The following is a 14,337-nucleotide window of genomic DNA, read 5'->3' as shown; positions in this document are numbered from 1 at the left end:
CAGTCACCACTGTTTCTAGTTCCAAGGCTTCCAGTCCTGACCTGGATGTTCGAAGGGAGAGGCTCAACCCCACATCATGCCACAGATGCCACCTGGAGCAAGGGGATGGCCCTGATAACTCAGCGAGCTCAGATGGGGAGCTCTGAATGCCCTGGCATCGTGGAAGCGATCATCAACTGGCCAGAGGGTGCTGACTTGGGAATGCCACCAGAGCAGACAGTGACCCGTGCTGAGGAGGCTCCCCCATACAATGATCTCCCTGACAACGAGAAGGGCTATGCTCTCTTTACAGATGGGTCCTGCCAGCTTCTAGGCAGCAAGCGGAGATGGAAGGCAGCTGTCTGGAGCCCAACAAGGCAAGTGGCGGAAGCAAGGGATGGAGAAGGTGAATCCAGTCAGTACACAGAGGGAAAAAGCTGTCCAGCTGGCCCTGGATATAGCAGAACAAGAGAACTGGCCAGTGCTGTACCTCTCTGCTGACTCCTGGATGGTAGCCAATGTCTTGTGGGCGTGGCTGAAGCAATGGAGGAGGAACAAGAGGCAGAGAAAAGGGAAGCCTGTCTGGTCTGTTGACCTGTGGCAAGACATCGCTGCCCACCTGGACAGGCTGCCAACAAAGGCACGGCACATGGCTGCACACATCCCCAAGAGCAGAGCCACAGAGGAGCACAAGCACAACCACCAAGCAGATCTGACTGCTAAAATCTCCCAAATAGCCTTGGCCTGGGAACACAAGGGTGAGCTGTTCTTACCTTGCTTGGCCCATGACACTTCTGGCCACCAAGGGAGAGATGCCACATACCAGTGGCCTGGGGACAGATCAGTGGACATCTCCATGGAGGCCATCTCACAGGTCATCCATGAGTGTGACATCTGTGCTGCCATCAAGCAGGCCAAGCACATGAAGCCTCTGCGGTATGGGTGGAGATGGTCGAAATATCAATATGGAGAGGCCTGGCAGATCGACTACATCACCCTTCCTCGGTCTCACAGCAGCAAACATCACCTACTGACCATGGTGGAGGCAAGTACAGGGTGGCTGGAGACCTATCCAGTTCCTCATGCCACTGCTCGCAACACCATCCTGGGCCTAGAGAGACATATCCTGTGGAGACACGGCACCCCCGGGAGGATTGAATCAGACAATGGAACCCACTTCAGGAACCATCTCCTAAGGGACTGGGCAAAGGAACATGGGATTGAGTGGATTTACCACATCCCATACCATGCACCAGCTGCAGGGAAGGTCGAGCGCTACAATGGCTTGCTAAAGACCACCCTAAAAGCCATGGGGGGTGGAACCTTCAGGAACTGGGAAAAGCACCTGGCTCAAGCCACTTGGTTAGTGACCAGCAGAGGAGCTGTGAACCGAGCTGGTCCTGCCCAGTCTGACCTGCTGCAAACAGTGGATGGAGATGGAGTTCCCGTGATTGCTGAGAAGAACCTGCTGGGGAAGTCAGTGTGGGTTTTCCCTGCTGCTGGTGGGGGCAAACCAACCCGAGGGGTGGTCTCGGCTGAGGGGCCTGGTCACATGTACTGGGTTATGTTAGAAACTGGGGACATTCAGTGTATCCCACAGCAGAACGTGACTCTGGCTGAGAGAGGATGAACTCAGAGGAGGCAACACTCATCAATGTAATTATGTGAATAGTTATAAGTTGTTCTAAGTTTCTCCATCCTAGTTCAATACCAGCCCAGCATCCAGGACCCAACGTACCCACTGCACACCAACCCAAAGAGCATCATCTCACCTGTACCTGTTCCTGATGTCCCTACAGCAACGGACTGCTCCCGATGTCCCTACAGCAACGGACTGTTCCTGATTTTTTTTTCTTTCCCTTTCAAAGACAGACTGATTCCTGATTCTTCTCCACATGCCTGCCCAGTTCAAGCACCACCTACAGTGACCATCACCAGAGAGAGAGAGAGACTGCCCTGGGAGAGAGCGAGCTGGGATAGCAAGAGACTTGCACCAAGGCTTCAAATACCATGCATCAAAATCACATGAAGGGGCTGTGGCAGGAGAGAGGAAGTGGAACAGAGGGGTGGATTGTGGTGGGTTAACACCTTTTTCTGAAAACAAAAGAAGAAAGCAGGGTGGAGGGCTTGCGGGTACTTTACACTCCCTGAAGGGCGTCTCCCCCTAGGAAAGCTGAGTCTGTTCCACTCCCCCCTCCCTGCCCAGCTAGGGTATAAAAAGCAGGACCTCATAGCTGTTGGATCTCCTTTTTGGCTCCTGCCTCTGCTGGATGAGAGCTACTGCAGCTGCCCTCCTGCTTCTCAGCCACGTGGCCGGACCTGATCCTTTTCCCTGCTGCCTCTGCACCTCCTCAGAGAGAGACTGGTTTTGTATTATTCTTTTCTGTCCCCCTCCCATCCATCCTTGTTCCTTGCCCTTGTGAATCTTTCCTGTTATTGTTATATATATTGTTTAAAGAAAATTCTTCACCTCTCTACTTCCAAGCCGACTCCAGATTATTGTTCAGTGGATTTGCTCCTTAGCCTTTTTTTTCCCTCTCTGTTTGGAGGGAGGAGGGGGGAGTGGGGGAGAGATTCTCGGCCTTTCCCCCATCTGGGCCTTTAACTCCCAGTTAAGGCTCAAACCACTACAACCAGGGAAACTGTTCCACTGCTGCCCCTCCCCCTGTCCCAGGAGAGAAAGGAGCAGAGAGAAAGAAGTGGGTTAGACTTATCTAAAACAATGCAGCCAAGGTCAGCTGACAAGCAGGTTAATCTCCTCTGAGTGAAGCAAGAAGAGAAGAGATCAGAAAAGATAAATAATTGTTATATTATTAATATAAATATTAATATTAATTAATTAATATTAATATTAATTATAATAATAATAATAAACAACCAGGTTGGAAGAGACCTTCAAGATCATCGCGTCCAACCCATCAACCAATCCAACCCACCCAAACAGCTAACCCATGGCACCAAGCACCCCATCAAGTCTCCTCCTGAACACCTCCAATGATGGTGACTCCACCACCTCCTCGGGCAGCCCATTCCAATGGGTTTTGGTACAGCCAAGCTTATAGCAGATATCTCTCTAATGAATTTGTTTAGAATAATCTGTTTTCCTTTTTACAACCAATAGTGATTCATTTACATTTTTCTACTTTTCTTCTCAAACTCTCTAACTAAATTTTAAAGGCATAGCCTGAAACCACCACACTCCCCCCCTTCTATTCAATTCCAGCATTTTTGAGTCTGTCCAGCAGTCGGGCAATTTGATTTAAGGTGCCCAGGTTTCTCAGAAGCACAATATTTTCCACCCAGGTTCTTTCACTTTTGCAAAAATATAAGATAAAAAAAAAAAAAAGATTAAAACTAGTTAAAAAAATAAATTAAAAAAAATTGATGAAAAAATGAAGCTATGCAAACCATGCTCTCTGAGTCTATATAAGCTGTAAAGGTTCCCTTAATAAGCACTCTCTATTAGCTCTCCATATTAGCTCTAAATTAGCACTATACAATGCTATACTCGCACTATACTCGTACAGCACTGGAACAATAAAGGAACAATACTAGATCGTATTGGTCATTCATATTGACACCCATCCATCCTTGTTCCTTGCCCTTGTGAAAACTTACCTATTATTGTCACATATATATATATTGTTTCAAGAAAATTCTTTACCTCTCTACTTCCAAGCCAACTCCAAATTATTTCTTGGATTTGCTACTTCCCTTTCTTTTTCCTGTCTATTGGGAAAGAGGTAGGGGGGAGCAGGGGAAGCATTCTCAGCCTTTCCCCTATCTGAGCTCTTAAGTACTAGTTAAGGCTCAAACCACCCAATCAGAAAGGCACCACAGGGTTTGAGAGGAACCATTCCAAATGCCCTGGGAGGGAGTAAAGGCCAACCACAGTGGAAAAGGCCAACTGAGGCTGGGCTGCAGAAGGAGGAGTGTGGCCACCTGGACACAGAAGTTGTCCTCCCCCCAGACTCAGCACTGCTGTGGCCACATCTGGATGCTTGGTGTCTCACTTTGGGAATGTCCACTCTGAAGGAATGAAGAAGAACTGCAGAGGCTGGAGAGGAGATCTGACAGGATGGAGGTTGACGTCTCTGTGGAGAGCCTGAGGCACCTGGGCTTCTTCAGCCTGCTGAATGGAGGCGCAGGGCACTGCCATAGCAGTGTGCAGAAGTCTGAAGGGTGGTTTCAGAGAGGATGAAGCTCTTCTGAGGAGTGTGAAGAGGCTAAAATCTCCACAAAGTGCAGCTTGGATGGTTCAGACTGAAGATGAGGCCAAAGAAATGTCCCTGAAAGGGCAGAGCTGCTATGCATAAGGCAATCCAGAGGTGTCAGGAAATGGCAGAGAGAGCTGAGACAGCCCGGAGAAGGGATGGAAATGGCAATGGGAGAGCTGGGAGGGGAAGCAAGATTGGTGTCAGCAGCCTGAAGGGAAAGAGAAGCAGGCATGGGACAGTGTAGGACAAGCTGCAGTGTGGATGGCCAAGGGCTCTGGCAAGGCTGAGAGGCCCAACAGGAACAAGGCCTTTGTGCCCTTGGGTCTGACAGTTGCCTCTGCCACCAAGGCCTGTGAGGAGAAACTTGGCTTTGAGGCTTTGAGGTTCTTCTATTGCAAGGGCAGTGGCCAGGGCTTGGCTTTCCTGCTTCCTAGACCAAAGGCAAGTTTTTCTGCCCTGTCCTTTGCCTTTGTCTCCCTGCAATCCTGGCCTCTAACAAGCTGCTCTAACGAGTCCCTGGGGAGCCTTTGTCAGTAACAAGCCTCAGTGAGGCCAATCAGTGCTTCAAGGTACTTTGGAGTTTTCTTCTGCCTTGGACTTCTTGAGAGGCTTCTTGGCAGTACCTTGGCAGAGTCTCCTGGCAGTAGCTAAGGATGATGTAATCAGCCCCAAATACTCCATGGGACTCATTAAATACTGCTGAACCTCTCATTATTGCCAAGGCTTCTGCAGCTAATTGGAGAGGTTATTATTACACAAAGCATCTGATAAAAATGATTTCACAGGGTGAATCAGAACCCTGAGCCACAGGTGAGGGATAGGATTTGCCTTGCCAGGGGCTGGGGGTCAGTGCTTGGCCCTTTGGATCAATGAAACCCCTCCAGGTTTCCTTAGCAGCAGAGCCACCTTTAGCTGCTTGTCCTGACCTGTCAGCACTGCCTCAGTTCTCTGCTCTCACCACAGCCTGGAGGTACTTCAGTTCCTCCAGTGAAGCTTCCCTTGCATCCACTGTCTCCTTCTGCTCTAACCAGACCCTAGTGACCCTTTCCAGGTATGCTTCACTGGGACCCATTAACAGTAGAAGAAACTTCAGAGTTTGAATCTGACTTTGACTTCTGGAGAGGTTTCATCAGCTTCTCAGTCCCTGAGGGTTACAGGGCACCGAAAGCCACTACACGAGTCATTAAAACACCTTGGGCTGGTCATCTGCTGCCCTATTGGGCCAGACTCATGGGCTGGAAGGTGCTGCTAGCAAGCAGGCAGTGCTGCAGGAGACAGCTCTGGCAAGCAGCAGCACAGCACAGCAGGGCTGAGGACACTGCCCGAGGATCTCAGGGAGATGAGGAAGGCAGAGAGAGCTTCAAGGTGGCCAGGACTGGGAGGATGACTGAGAGCTCACTGGAGGAGAAGTCACTGCAGTCACTGACACAGTGAGGCTGTGGGTGCAGGACACTGCAGCTGTAGCTCCTGGAGGCATCTCCACCTCAGCAGCTGATGCTCAGCTGAAGGCTCCTGGAGTGTGCACACAGAAAGAGGACCAAAGCCCTTCAGTTCCATCCTGTGAGCAGCAGTGAGCAGACATGGGTAAGGAGAAGGCTTCACCCCCAGCCCCTCTGCCTTTCTCTCTTCCCTTCACTGTCTCTCCAGCACTGCAAGCCTGATCCCTCTTTCTCCACCTCTCCATGGGTATGGTGGTTTTAGGCAATGCCTTTAAAATTTAGATACAGATTTTGAGCAGAAAAGTAGAAACAAAATAAATAGATCACTCTTGGGTGTGAAAAGGAAAAGAAAAGATTATTCTAAACAAATTCATTGGATAAATATCTGGAACCAGAGGAGCTGTACCATAACAATTCTCTCTCTTCTCTTCTGATCTCAGCTGTTTTGCTTCACTCAGGAGAGATCACCTGCTCTGGCTGGCCTTGGCTAAGTCTAACCCAGCACTTTTTTTCTCTCTCCACTCCTCCTTTCTCTCTTGGAACAGGGGGGTAGGGGTTAGGGGCAGTGCAAGAGCTTCCCTGGTCTCTGACCAAGTGGGTTTTGTGTCGTTTGCTAGTTGTAAATAGCTGTCTAATATTGTCACTCCTGTATGTTTTGTACCTGTTCATTGCATTCCATTGTAGAGTGTAGCTCTTGCTTGTCAATACAGCTTCATTTGCTTCTAACGGAGCTGCTCTGGCAAAGCTAATGCTAGGGGAAATTTCAACCTACCACAATGGGACTCTTGTTCTCTGGGATTGAGCTGTTGGTCACTTTCTGTTCTGACACCAGAGGAATCTCCATGGCAATACTGGGTCCCTGCTGTGTTTGAAGCTGTGATGAACTCTGCCGTGGGTTGGTAGTGATGGAGACTGAGCTGATCCATTCCTCAAGCAGCTCAGGGACAGGGCTCACAATGAGGCTGAGAGAAGTGTGTCCTAACTTGTCACTGCCTTTCCCTCCTTGGACAGGTCTCCATGGCCAGAGGCAGCAGATGACCAACAGCAGCTTCATCACCCACTTCCTCCTCCTGCCATTCCCAGGCACAAGGCAGCTGCAGCTCCTGCACTTCTGCCTCTTCCTGGCCATCTATCTGGCTGCCCTGCTGGGCAATGGCCTCATCATCACCACCATAGCCTGGGACCACCACCTCCACACCCCCATGTACTTCTTCCTCCTCAACCTCGCCCTCCTTGATCTGGGTGCCATCTCCACCACTGTGCCAAAATCCGTGGCCAATACCCTGGGGGACACCAGGGACATCTCCTATGCAGGATGTGCTGCACAAATCTTTTTTTTTCCTCTTTTTCATTGCAGCAGAGTATTTTCTCCTCACCACCATGTCCTATGATCGCTATGTTGCCATCTGCAGACCCCTGCACTATGAGACCCTCCTGGGCAGCAGAGTTTGTCTCCACCTGGCAGCAGCTGCCTGGGCCTGTGGCTTACTCTTTGCTCTGCTGCACACAGCCAATACATTTTCCCTGCCCCTCTGCCAGGGCAATGCTGTGCACCAGTTCTTCTGTGAAATCCCCCAGATCCTCAAGCTCTCCTGCTCCACATCCTACCTCAGGGAACTTTGGCTTACTGTGGCCAGTGCCTGTTTATTCTCTGTCTGTTTTGTGTTCATTGTGGTATCCTATGTGCAGATCTTCAGGGCAGTGCTGAGGATCCCCTCTCAGCAGGGACGCCACAAAGCCTTTGCCACCTGCCTCCCTCACCTGGCTGTGGTCTCCCTGTTTATCAGCACTGCCTTCTTTGCCTACTTGAAGCCTTCCTCCATCTCCTCCCCATCCCTGGATCTGGTGGTGTCAGTTCTGTACTCAGTGGTGCCTCCAGCAGTGAACCCTCTCATCTACAGCCTGAGGAACCAGGAGCTCAAGGCTGCCCTGAGCCAACTGATCCCTGGATGCTTTCAGAAGCAATAAACTCAACGTCTTCTCCTGCAGAGCAGTTCTGATGTCACTCAGTGCAGGTCCAGCCTGGCTGCTGGAGTTCTGGCTGCTGCTGGGGCTGTTCCCCTTGTGAGAATGTTGTTCCCACACAAATGTCTTTCTTCAGACCATTTCTGGTTCAGTGTTGTCCTGTCTGCTGTGACCCAGAGGCTGCAGACAGGAGGAGCTGTGCTCCCTGTGTGGTCAACACAATAAAGGACCCTGCAGGGAGTTGTTTCTCTGAGTTCCTTCCTCCAAGGCTTCTGTGGAGCTTCAGGGCAGTGCCTGTGTGCAGAGGTGGAGGGGCAGAGTCCCAGCACAGCAGCAGTGCCAGGGAGCCCTAGAGTTTGGGCTGTCCGCAGCTGTTCTTTCTTCCCTTCCACCCTCTCCTGCTGAGCTTCTGTGCAGGAGCAAGGCCTGAGTTCTCTGGCAACTTGGGCACTGTGCTGCTGTGTGGCAGTGCTGGGACTGTAGGCAGGGAGAGGCCAGGGCTGCTTGTGGGACAGAGCTGTGCTCCAGAGCAGCACTGCCATCAGAACAGGATGTCTCCTCATGCCTTCATACCCCAACCCCCTCCCATTACAGACTGCACCTACTCAGAGTCCATACTGGATACCCTGACCCCCTTCCAGTATAGACTCAGTCCAAACATGGTTCCTTTAACCCCTCCCAGTACAGATGTGGCCTCATCCCAGTACAAACTGGATCATACTGTCCTCTAGCACTGCAGCCTGTGTCTTTTCCCAGTGTCCCATCAACTCCATCACCTGAAGCCCTCCCAGGACCAGACTGGGACCACTCCCAGTACAAACTTTATCTCTTTGCCCCCTCCCAGGATGAGACTGGGCCCCATTCCAGTACAACCTGAGTCCCCTGGCCACATCCCAATACATTCTAGGACTCATCCCAGTACATACTGGGTTCCTTTAAACCCTCCCACCACAGGCTGGGCCCTGTCAAAGTCCCAACTCCATACCTTAATCACACCAGAGTCCAATCTGGGCCATTTCCCATTCCCATTTCTAACTGGCTCCCATTAACATCTGCAAGTACAGCCCAGGCCTTGTCCCAGGAAAAACTGATTCCACTCATCCCATGCTGTGCTGTTTGATATTTTTATCAGTGCTATAGACAGAGGGATGGAGACACCATCAGCAATGGTGCAGATGGCACCAAGCTGAGTGGTGCTGTTGAGATGGCAGAGGGACAGGATGGCATCCAGAGGGACCTGGACAAGCTGGAGAGGTGGTGCCCAGGTGACCCTCATGAGGTTCACCAAGAGCAAGAGCAGGGTCCTGCAGCTGGGTTGGAACAATCCTCACTTTCAATACAGGCTTGGGGAGGAGGTGATAGAAAGCAGCCCTGAGGAGAAGGTCTTGGGGGTGGTGGTGGGGGAGAAGCTGGCCAGGAGCAGGCAGTGTGAGCTTGCATCCCAGAAGGCCAATGGGAGTTCGGGCTGTATGCTAAGCAGTATGGCTAGAGATGGAGAGAGAGGATCCTGCCTCTTTGCTCTGGTAAGACCTCCCCTGAAGCCCTCAACACAGGAAGGACATGGAGCTGATGGAGCACATCCACAGGAGGGCCACAGAAATGATCAGGGGCTTGTATCAGCTCTGCTATGAGGACAGGCTGAGGGAACTGGGGGTGTTCAGCCTGGAGAAGAGAAGGCTCTGGGGAGACCTAATAGCAGCCTTCTAGTACCTGAATAGGGATACAAGAAGGATGGAGAGAGACTGATTGCAGAGGCCTGCAGGGACAGGATGAGAGGCAATGGCATCAAACTAGAGAAAAGTAGATTCAAATAGGATATGAGGAAGAACTCCTTCACTATGAGGGTGGTGGAACACTGGAACAGGTGTCCCAGGGAGGTGATTGAGGCCTCTTCCTGGAGATATTCAAGGTGAGGCTCCCAGTTCAGACTTCCTGTGCTCTGACCCTCACCTGCATCCCCTCCCACCCCTGACTGATCCTGCTTGGCACCTGGCACAGGGCAGGGGCTGGGAGCTGTCAGAGGAAGAGGAGTAGGAGGTGGCCTGTGGCTTAGAAGCTCATGGACACCAGGAGCAGATGGATGGCAATGCCATGGGCAGCTCAGCTGTGCCTCAGGATCTCCTGCACAGCAGCGGCTACAAGGCTGGGCAGGGGCTGGGAGGTCACTGCTGGCTCAGCAGCTGATAGGGCAGCAGCAGGGAGAGGGCAGCAAAGGGACTGGGAGGTCACTTCTTGCTGCAGCAGCTGAGAGGGCAGCCCCTGGCTCCTGGCTGGCCTCTGTGCTTTAGGCCTTCCAGCTGCCAGAGTCCCCAGCAGGCCAGCAGAAGGCATGTGGTGGACAAGGGACTTGTGTGACTCCCTGTTCCTAAGCACCTAGCAGCCCCTGTAGGAATAGCCTTGGAGCTGGGTTGTCAGCTCCCTGCCACCTGAGGGCCTGATGGGACAGCAGCAGGGACAGGGCTTGGCTGTGGCTGCTGGAGAAGCTGAAAGGCAGCAGCAGGGACCTGCCTTGGAAGGCCAGGGAAAGGTTTCTTGTGCCTGTGAGCTGCCAGGCCACATGCAGGCTGAGGCCTTGTGCCAGCATTGGGACATCAGGGATGGCTGAGAAGCTCCTAGGGCAGGAGGAGGCACATGGTCAGGAGGTGAGTGTGAGGTCACTGCAAACTCCAATCCCTTTGTATCATTGGCCAGCAGCAGGCCCAGAGCTAGGCTGGGGACTGTGCCATCCTTTGTGCCTGCCAAGCAGAAAGGCAGCAGCAGTGAGGTGCCTTGGCTGTTGCTTTGGAGATGGAGACTCTGCTCAGTGCCCAGGCAGAAAAGCCTGGGCACTGGCCTGGGATGGAGCAGAGCCTCAGCAGAGTGTAGAAGGCCAAGTGCAGCTAGGCTGTGGCAGGAGGAGTGTGGCCACCCAGACACAGAGGTTGTCCTCCCCATGCACTCAGCACTGCTGTGACCACATCTGCAATGGTGTCTGGCTGTGGAGTTCCTTAGTCTGGAGGAATGGAGAGGTACTGTGGAACCTCCTTAGGAGATCTGCCTGGATGGAGTTTGGAGTCTCTATCTAGAACCCCAAGCTGCTGAGCTTCTTTAGCCTGGTGAAGTGAAGGCTCAGGGGTGATGTGCACCTGCTTGAAGGGGGGTGTCAGGTGATGGAGCTTTTCTTGGTTGTGGACGCAGAAGGAAGCCTTCAGAAAGTACAACTTAAAGGTTCAGAGTGGAGGCCAGGACAAAGAAATGTCACTCAAAGTGTAGAGCTGTGGTGCAAATGGTGACCCAGAAGGAGTCTGGAGATCCTTTGTGTGTCAAGGAACAGGCAGGAAGAGTGGAGTGCCCTGAGTGAAGTTGTGGAAATGTCAGGGGGAGAGATGGCTGGGGAAGCCAGATGGATGTCAACAGCCTGAAGGGAAAGAGCTGCAGGCATGGGACAGTGAAGCACAGCCTGCAGGAGGGATGGCCAAGGGCTCTGGCAGGGCTGAAAGGCTCAAGTGGGACAAGGTCTTGATCCTGTTCCTTCTGGCAGCAGCTTCTGCCACCATGGCTGATGAGATGAAGTTTTAGTTGGAGGCTCTCAGGATCTGCCTTTCCAAGGCCTGAGGGTCAGAGCTTGGCCTTTCTCTTTCCTAAACCAAGGCCAGGGTTTGTTCAGCTGCACTTTGCCTTTGTCTGCCTTCAATCATGGCCTCCACTGAGCCTCTGTGACAACCCCTGGGAGGCTTTGTTGCTAATGGCCCTCAGTGAGGCCAATTAATACTTGAAGGAATTTTTGTTATGCTTCTGACTTCTTGAGCAGATTCCTTCAGTCTCCTCTCAGTGTGTGAAGCTCAGGCAATGATTCCCAAGTGCCCTAAGAGCTATTTGTGTCTTTGCAGCTTTCTTCAGGATTTCAAAGTGCTCCTCACAAAGCCAATTTATTATTTCTTTTTTTCAGCCACCAAATGACAGAGTGGATAAGGACAAGGCTGACCCTGACTGACTGCAAGGGATCCTGAATTCAAATCTATTTCTGTGGCTGTGCCTGGATGCAACCACAAAGCTCACAGACACAGGGACAGAGTTGGCTGGGTCCAGTGCAAGATAGAAACCTTGACCCTGGTGACAGCAAAGGTGTCTGTCCAAAGACACAGAGAGGTGGAGAGATGGCTGACAGAGAGGCTGCCCTGGAGTTCAGTTTCCTTCTGCTGGAGCTCAGGGCAAACACTCACAAAGCTTCAACATTCTCAGAGGATGAGACCTGAGCCTGGAGAAGTCTGACTTGGTGCTGGCCTTGGTGCAGGTTATGCCTGAGAGATGTCTGACTGGGAGAGATGCTGGACACAGCTGCTGTGGTCCAGGAGAGCTCCAAGGCTCTGGCTTTAGCGTCACTGATTCTAGAGGGGGAGATCATTGACTTCCATCAGGTGTTTATCTGAGCTGGAGAACCTTGGATGCTGAATCATCCTGGGATCATTTGCCACTTGCACAGAACCTGAAGGTTTAGACCTCCAAAGTTTTCTATCACCTCCCTGTTGGCTGTGATCCAAGCACAGATGCACTGAGCTGGCAGGAGGTGACCAACCCCCAAGCCATAGGGAGAGCAGTGCAAAGCTGGGAGAGCGAGGGTGCAGCACACCAAGGACACCTCTCAGTTCTCTATTTCTCTCTGTCCTGATCCATCCCTGGCTTACCCTGGGCTACTTCATGGCCTAGGCAAGGAGGGAGGAGGAATCACATCAGGTCTTGAGGAGGTTTGCAGTGACAGGGGGACTGTGCCAGCACAATCTGCTCTGTGACTCGAGTGCATTTCTCTCAGCCAGAGAGTGGCTGTGTGGTTGCCTCTTGTCTCTGTGCCTCTCAACAGAGAATGTCATTATCCAATCAGAATGGGAAGCAAATGTGGTGGCTCCTTAGCCTCCAAAGTCCTTTTCAATTTGACAGGGTGCTTGGTTGCTTGGTTTAGTTGGTTGGGTGGTGTTGGATGATAGGTTGGACAAGATGATCTTGAAGGTCTCTTCCATCCTGGTCTGGTGTGGTCTGGTCTATTCTATTCTATTCTATTCCAGTCATTCAGTGACACAAAGCACACAGGAAACACTGATGATGGGAAATGTCTGCAGCAGTGTGACTTGCTTGGCCATCCTCCTAACTCCAACTGCAAACCCATGTTGAACAGCAAGCAGCGAGCAGAGCAGGCAGGAAAATCACAGTGGCTGTGACACCAGGGGCAGTGTCCCAGCTGCTGCTTGACACCATCCAAACAGCACTTCCCACCAGCAGTGCTCTCCACTCCTCTTTGTTACTTTTAGAACTCAAAGGATTTCTTCTGTGTCATGGTGGACTCTGGGCAGTCTTTTGTCCTGCTTCTCCTGGTGGTTGTAGCAGGCTGATGAAATCAGGGTGCTGGAGGAGTTGTTGGATTGCAGTGAAATTCTGTCCAATGGGTGTAGGTTGTAGCTAACCATACAACATGTGAGCAAAGACATATCCTGGAGAAGAGTTATTGGCACAGAGAATTTCCAATCACAGCCAATGATTACAGAGGCATCACACAGACAGAAACTGAACTGATTGCTGTGGTGGTGTTCCAGAACTGTGACAAATATTGTGGTGCAGGCCCAGCTGGTTCCAGCACCATGAGCTGAGATACAAACTAACTGAGCAGTTGAGAGCAGGACCAGGGCTGCAAGGGGAGCCAAGGGGCCCAGACCTGCAGAGCCTGTGGCTCCTTCTTCAGGCATAGGTGAATGTTACAGTTCCCCTTTCCCACAGCCTATCCCCACTCAGCTCCCTGTTGCATCTTGATTTGAACAGGGGCTCTTCTCCCCACTTGCCTTTCCCATCTGCTTCAGGGATGCAGCACTTGGTTCTTTTTCCCTCCCATCCTTTCTTACATGGTTTGGTTGCACATCTCATCACCTTCAGGGCCTCACACAGACATGAAGGCCATCTCAACATTTCATTACCACTCCCTTTTTGGCTTCCCACTGATTGGTTCTATTGCAAACTAAGTCATTGATCAACATGGATCTACAGGCTACAGCCCAGGCTCCTTTTGTCGCTCTGGGCTGCAAGTGCTCACTGGTGGCTCCTGCTGAGCTTCTCATCCACCAGCATCCCTAAGGCCTTTTCTTCATGGCTGCTCTCAAGCCAGTCCCTGCCCAGCCTATATCAGGATCCATGGACATGGTCTGTGTGCACAGTGTCCTCTGGGGTGCATGGGGACTGTTTTTAGGACTGTCCATGGAATCCCAAATACAAAATCCAATGATGGGTTTGGTCATGGTGAAGTTACACCAACAACCTGAATTTGGTTGGGCTGTTGTGTTACAATCTTTGTGCTCTGGGTTGGTAAAATGGGTGTAGAAGATTCTCATTTCATTTGGTTCCTGGTGAGTAGATCCACTGACTACCTGCATCCAGTCTGCATTTTCTCCTCTGCCATGGATTGCAGTTGAGCCACTTGAGGAGAGCTGCCCCAGCCCCAGGCAGGTTTGCTGTCCTTTCATTTCCATGGAAAACAAGAGAGAGCTTAGCCTGTCTTGTTCTGTGGTGTTTCAGCACTTGCAGTGGATCTCAGCAGCAGCTGGTCCCCAGGAGCTTGTGCTTGGGCCATGGTGAGAGTCCTCACTGCAATGAGGAGGAAGAAAGGAGTGGGCAAGTGGTGTACATTGTACACAGAGTTGTCACTAATGTCTCCCCAGCTGATCCATGCAGTGAGGACAGAGTCTGCTCTCAGCACTGGCTTGGTCACAAATCCAAAC

At 51.6% G+C, this 14,337-nt stretch overlaps 1 pseudogene; it reads left to right on the top strand.

Annotated features, from left to right (window-relative positions):
- Nucleotides 1-6,669: 6,669 nt before the first annotated feature.
- LOC137457876 (olfactory receptor 14A16-like) lies at nucleotides 6,670-7,612 on the top strand (annotated as a pseudogene).
- Nucleotides 7,613-14,337: the final 6,725 nt, after the last annotated feature.

This window comes from Melanerpes formicivorus, unplaced genomic scaffold, assembly GCF_026170545.1.
Source record: "Melanerpes formicivorus ecotype bairdi unplaced genomic scaffold, bMelFor1.0.p_v2 SCAF_206, whole genome shotgun sequence".
NCBI lineage: Eukaryota > Metazoa > Chordata > Aves > Piciformes > Picidae > Melanerpes > Melanerpes formicivorus.
This window is presented reverse-complemented; position numbering and strand designations above follow the sequence as displayed.